The sequence below is a fragment of the Triticum urartu genome, chromosome 7 (genome assembly GCF_003073215.2).
Source record: "Triticum urartu cultivar G1812 chromosome 7, Tu2.1, whole genome shotgun sequence".
Lineage (NCBI taxonomy): Eukaryota > Viridiplantae > Streptophyta > Magnoliopsida > Poales > Poaceae > Triticum > Triticum urartu.
This window is the reverse complement of record NC_053028.1, coordinates 589,020,829-589,027,697: the sequence shown is the minus strand read 5'-3', so window position 1 is coordinate 589,027,697 and position 6,869 is coordinate 589,020,829.

Below are 6,869 nucleotides of genomic sequence, written 5' to 3'. Positions count from 1 at the left end.
TTCTTCCTAGCGGGATTTCAGGCAAGGTGACCAGCACGTTGGATCTCACTACTATCTTTGCTATGCTAGTTGTCTTGATGCTATCGCTATGTCGCGCTACCAACCACTTGTTTATCAAGCCTCCCAAATTGCCATGATAAGCCCCTAACATTTTCCACCATCCTAGCAAACCGTTGTTTGGCTATGTTACCGCTTTGCTCAGCCCCTCTTATAACGTTGCTAGTTGCAGGTGCAGTTGCAGGTTGTTCCATGTTGGGACATGGATTTCTTTGGATATCACAATAGCTCATATTTAATTAATGCATCTATATACTTGGTAGAGGGTGGAAGGCTCGGCCTTTTGTCTGTTGTTTTGTTCCACTCTTGCCGCCATAGTTTCCATCATACCGGTGTTATGTTCCTTGATTTTGTGTCCCCAACACGGTGAAGGTTTATGGGCCCCTCTTGACAGTTTGCTTTGAATAAAACTCTTCCATCAATACCCAACATTGGTTTTACCATTTTCCCGACATAATAACTAAACATGATATTAAATTTGACGCATAGGGAGTTAGCGCTACCTGAGGAGTAATTTAACATAATACAGGGGGGCCAGTGCTGAATGGTGTTGGTCCCAAACAGAGCCACTTGCGGTGCCACCCCTTCACCCGGGGTTTTCGGTTGCCATACGTACTGCTCATCTGGACGTGGCCTGAGACGAGATAGCGCGGCTACTATCATGGTGTCGGCACGCCGGGAGGTCGTGCTGGATTAGTTTTACCATTGTCAAAATGTCTTGTGCACTAGGATTCCGAGTCTGGTCGGAGGGTCCCGAGATGGAGGATTGTCTCCGCGGATCGTGAGCTTGACATGGGCTAAGTTGGGACACCCCTTCAGGGTTTAAACTTTCGAGAGCCGTGCCCGCGGTTATGTGGCAGATAGGAATTTCTAATGTCTGATTGTAGAGAACTTGACACCAGATTCGAATTAAAATACACCAACCGTGTGCGTAACCATGACGGTCTCTTTTCGAATGAGTTTGAGAAGAGAACACGGTGGGGTTATGCTTGATCATAAGTAGTTCAGGATCACTTCTTGATCATTACTAGTTCGCGATCGTTTGCGTAGTTTCTCATCTTACTCTTGTACTCGTAAGTTAGCCACCATACAATGATTAGTTGATTGCTGCAACCTCACCACTTAACCTTTCCATATCCATTAATCTTTGGTAGTCTTGATACCCATGGTAATGGGATTGCTGAGTCCTCGTGGCTCACAGATTACTACAACAACAGTTGCAGGTACAGGCAATGCGACGATCATGACGCGAGTGCGATGCTTGCTTGTTTTGGAGTTCTTCTTCTACTTATTCTGCGATCAAGGGATAGGTTCCAGGTCGGGGAGCGTGGGCTAGCAGGGTGGATGTCATTCTTCTTTTTCGTTTGATTTCATCCGTAGTCGGATCCTGCTCTTCTTATGATGATTCCTATGTATTGATGAATTGTTGTATTCATGTTGTAGTTTGTGCCGAGTGTAAGCCTTTATCTTGTATTCTCATCTGTTCCGTACATGGTATGTTGTAATGATATCCACCTTGATATGCGCTCGAAATGTGGTTGTGCCCCAATCATGAATTCATCACGTGATTGGGATAGAATCGCATCTTGGGTGCTACACAAGCACTTCTGGATTGCAAGCCAGATGAACTTCTATTCCTCACTACTAGTTGATAAAGACAAGATCTTTGACCATGAGAAAATTCCTCATGTGGATATGGAGATGCTGCCCTACTTCACCCCAGTCCTCAATGTTCTTCATGATGCTGGACTGCTCAACTTCTGCACCGACATCTGCGACTGGAATGAAGAACTCATTCTTTAGTTCTATGCCACGTTGCACATCACCGACAACGTTGAAGATGTGAATTAATGGGTATTGAACTGGATGACAGAAAATACTCACTACAAAGCACCGGCCTCTGAATTGCTTCATGCCATCCCAATCAGTCCTCCCACTGAAGGTGCAAGGTGCCTCTATGATGAACCTGAGCTCTCCAACCATCTGATACAAGTGTTGATGAAGCCCTTGAAGCCAGGCCAAGCTCCTAGAACCAAATTCCTCATCAAGGAACTGCTCTATGTGCCAACGACAATATACATGATATTGACCAAAACCCTCAGTCCAATCAAGGTCCACAACTCTGATGATGAAGAAGTTGTTGGCATCCTGAAGAATCTGCTTTTCAACATCATACATGACATTCCTATCAACTACCACGATTTCTTCATGAGGACTTTAGCCAATGTCGCTCTGTCACCATTTTAATTGAAGCCTTACACTCATTGTATCATGAGATTCATCATATCAAGGTCTTCAATTCATTATAAAGCTGATTGTCAACGCCATCTCAGCTATTTGCCCCCAATTGGAGTCGTCAAACGGACTATTTCCTCAGTTGATGAGAAGGGCAAGGCTGCTGTAATTGATGAAGGAACTCGTCCATTGGATGGACAGTTTTGCAAAGCTGCATCCTACTCCACCAATGATGACTCTTCCACCCATGACATTATCGCAAATGCTTCAAGGCGATATCCTCAAGCCAGTGCTCCAAGGGTGATGACTGATCGTGAGCTTCTCTGCAGTCTTCATCAAAAGGTCGATCGCAATCACAACTGGGTCAAGCGACAGTTTGGTTCAATTCTCTAGAATATGACAATCACCCAAAACACTGTGAAGAAGAACCATTACTATCTGCATGAAGTGTTTGATCGCACCTGGGTTGTACTGCCTCACCTCTATGGTGATGAAGATCTCAAGCAAATGGGTTTCAAGCAGGACTTTGACTGGTCTCAACCACCTTCGAAGAAATTCAAGAAGGTCAAAGTTCCTCATTTGGTGGCCAGCTCATATTCTTCATCGTGCGAGACTGATGAACATGAAGACTTGGACGACACCGCGGCAGGCCCTACATCAATGGACGACCCCAACAACGCTGGCGCTCCTCCATCGACATCATGATGATATTCTTCAGGGTCGTTAGTCCTCACTTTTCGTGCCTTTTGGTCATTCGATTACAAAGGGGGAGAAATTTGAGTTAGTCTTCAAGCGGGACTATATATATGGGTGTTTTTTTGCTAAGTTACAACTCTTGTTCTCCTGAAGTATTGGTTGGATCGAGTTGTAAACGTAAGTCCGATGGTGGTCTGATACTTTTGCTCTGTTTTTCTGCATGCTATTTCGTCATATATATATTAATGCACGCATGCTGAATTTCATTAGACACCATATTTCATCATGCATTTCATAATTCTTCAAATCATATGTTAAATGCGTGTATAAATTACAAGATATAGGGGGAGATCTCCATGATTCTATTCTACAATGTGCATTGCTATTCAAAGCAAATTCCTCACATATGCCCATCTTCAGGGGGGGTTCTTCTATATCTTGCAATCAAATTCCTCAATATCATTATTTACACTTCATATGTTTACCCCCGTTGAAAAATTAACCTATATTGTCATCAATCAAGAAAAAGAGGGAGAGTGCCCCTTAGTGATTTTGGTGTATTGAAGACTTATAGGTTAAGGGACTGATGTGTTTGTGAGTGTACACGGGTCTATAAGTCTATGAGGAGTTTGATATTTACAGAGAAAGTAGGCCCCTAAAATGAATGTCTTCAACTGAAGACTTTGGATTTCTGAAGACTTTGAAAGTGACGAAATTGGTGTGACTGTGAAGACTTGATATTCATGCGAAGAATATGAAGTGTGAAGACTTTCGTTTTCGTACTTTCATTTTATCTTTCTTGAGTCATAGGAAACACCATACTGTGTAACACCCAATGCGGCTATATCTCCCACGTGTCGGGGCACGACTTAGAGGCATAGCCGCTTGGTAGTTTTGTCGCAAGGGGGGCACTCTTCACACAATCCCATGTACTAAATAAGAAAGGGATAAAGAGTTATCTTACAATCGCCACTTCACACAAATAACAAGTTAAGCATACATCATACAGAGTACAATCAAGGTCCGACTACGGAACCAAAATAAATGAAGACAACCCCAAATGCTAGATCCTCAATCGTCCCAATTGGGATCCACTACTGATCAACTGGAAAAGAAAGAAAACAACGAATAAGATCTTTATCGAGCTCCCACTTGAGCTGGGTTGCATCACCTGCACTGGTATCATCGGCACCTGCAACTGTTTGGAAGTATCTGTGAGTCACGAGGACTCGGCAATCTCACACCCGCGAGATCAAGACTATTTAAGCTTATGGGTAGGGTAAGGTAATGAGGTGGAGCTGCTGCAAGCACTAAGCATATATGGTGGCTAACATACGCAAATAAGAGCGAGGAGAGAAGCAACACACGGTCATGAAACTAGAAGTGATCAAGAAGTGATCCTGAAACTACTTACGTTCAAGCATAACACAAGAACCGTGTTCACTTCCCGGACTCCGCCGAAAAGAGACCATCACGGCTACACACGCGGTTGATGCATTTTAATTAAGTCAAGTGTCAAGTTCTCTACAACCGAACATTAACAAATTTCCATCTGCCACATAACCGCGGGCACATCTTTCGAAAGTTTAAACCCTGCAGGGGTGTCCCAACTTAGCACATCACAAGATCTCACGGTCAACGAAGGATATTCCTTCTCTCGGGAAGACCCGATCAGGCTCGGAATCCCGGTTACAAGACATTTCGACAATGGTAAAACAAGACCAGCAAAGCCGCCCGATGTGTCGACAATCCCGATAGGAGTCGCATGTATCTCATTCTCAGGACAAACCAGATAGGTTAAGCTACGAGTAAAACCAGCCCTCAAGTTGCCCCGAGGTGGCCTCGCAGGCTTCTCGGTTCGGACCAACACTTAGAGAAGCACTGGCCCGGGGGAGGTTAAAATAAAGATGACCCTCGGGAGCGCGACTCCCAAGGGAAAATAATAGGTGGTGGTGAGGCAAATGGTAAAACCAAGGTTGGGACTTGCTGGAGGAGTTTTATTCAAAGCGAACTGTCAAGGGGTTCCCATAACACCCAACCGCGTAAGGAACGCAAAATCAAGGAACATAACACCGGTATGACGGAAACTAGGGCGGCAAGAGTGGAACAAAACACCAGGCATAAGGCCGAGCCTTCCACCCTTTACCAAGTATATAGATGCATTAATTAAAATAAGAGATATTGTGATATCCCAACGTATCCATGTCCCAACATGGAACAAACTTCAACTTCACCTGCAACTAACAACGCTATAAGAGGGGCTGAGCAAAGCGGTAACATAGCCAAGCAACAGTTTGCTAGGAAGGTGGGTTAGAGGCTTGACATAGCAATATGGGAGGCATGATATAGCAAGTGGTAGGTAGCGCGACATAGCGATAGAACGAACAACTAGCAAAGCAAAGACAGAAGTGATTTCGAGGGTATGATCATCTTGCTTGCAATGTACTCAGAGTTGTCGAAAGCTTGATCCTCGAAAGCGTACTCAACAGGTTCCTCATCGCGTACTCGTCTCCCAGCTCTACCCAAAGCAAGAACACAACCAATGGAACAGCAATCAATCACGGTGCAATGCACAAGCAACATGATGCAAAACATGGCATGATATGCAAGATATGATATGCAATGCATATGCGTGCTCCGGAAGGGAAATCATGATCAAGGAATCAACTTGGCAAACCAAGTATGCCGCTGGAAAGATGAGATGATTTCAGTTGAAATTGATATAAAGATCACCGAAAACGGATGCATGGTTTGCAAATGGCAAGCAAAAGAAGAATGGTGCAAAACTGTGATTAACAGCATGATGCCACATAGGATGCAATAAGAAACTAAGCTACTGCACCCCAACATATCAACAAAGCATATGGAAGTGATATACAAGAGACACTTGACAAAACATGAACACTGAGCTATGGCTAAATCATACTAGAACAGGTTCAAATAAGCATGGCTAAAGTGCAAAAGATATCAGCTTCACAGACTTAGTGAAAATACTAACATGTCAAAAACAACATCAGGAAGCAATGTTTACAGCACGCAAACATCATGCTACAGGAATATATCATAGCAAATAAAGGCATGGAATGATTCTACTCAATGCATAGAACAAAAGTCCCTTACTGTACATGAGCCAAAAAGGCATAGAAGATACGATGGCACCCATGTAAACATAGCAAGTTTTATTAACAGTTTCAGACTTAGAAGAAAAACAGAGCATGGCATAAACAGATTCAAGATAATAACTTTGCGAGCTCATGCCACTCACCACAAAGGATTAAATGACAACATAAGCATACCAACAGCAAGATGACATGTTCATGAAGCTAACCATGGCAAGAGCAAGTTCATAGGATGCATGGATCACTAGCAACAACCATGGCAATATTGATTAACATGTTAACAATCTAACAGGAACATTTTATAGCAAAAGTAGAGCAAGCAAATGACATGATATAGCACTCCATAATTGAAACCAGGGGCATGAATTGATATAGCATAACCACATCTTCAAAACATCCTTACTGAAGTATCCCAAAATAAGAATGGATCTCACTGTAGCATTAAGTTTACATGGCATCAAAATAACAGCAGGAAAAGGACTTAGCAAAATCCTAAGTCCCTGAAAACAGCAACATCATGGAGCCTAGTTTGCATGCTTGTGCTAGTCACCACATAGATCAAAAAAATACAAGGCTTGCACCTCTGTAAAGATGGCATGATGTAGTTCAAAGCACATGTAGACCTCATGCCCAAATAATGCACACATCAAATGCAAGAAAAATGACAAAACCTCATGATCTGATAAGTACCAGCAGTTAACATTTTATAGAACTCTTGCAACAATGAAAATGGCATCATAATGCACAGTAACATGCATGCAA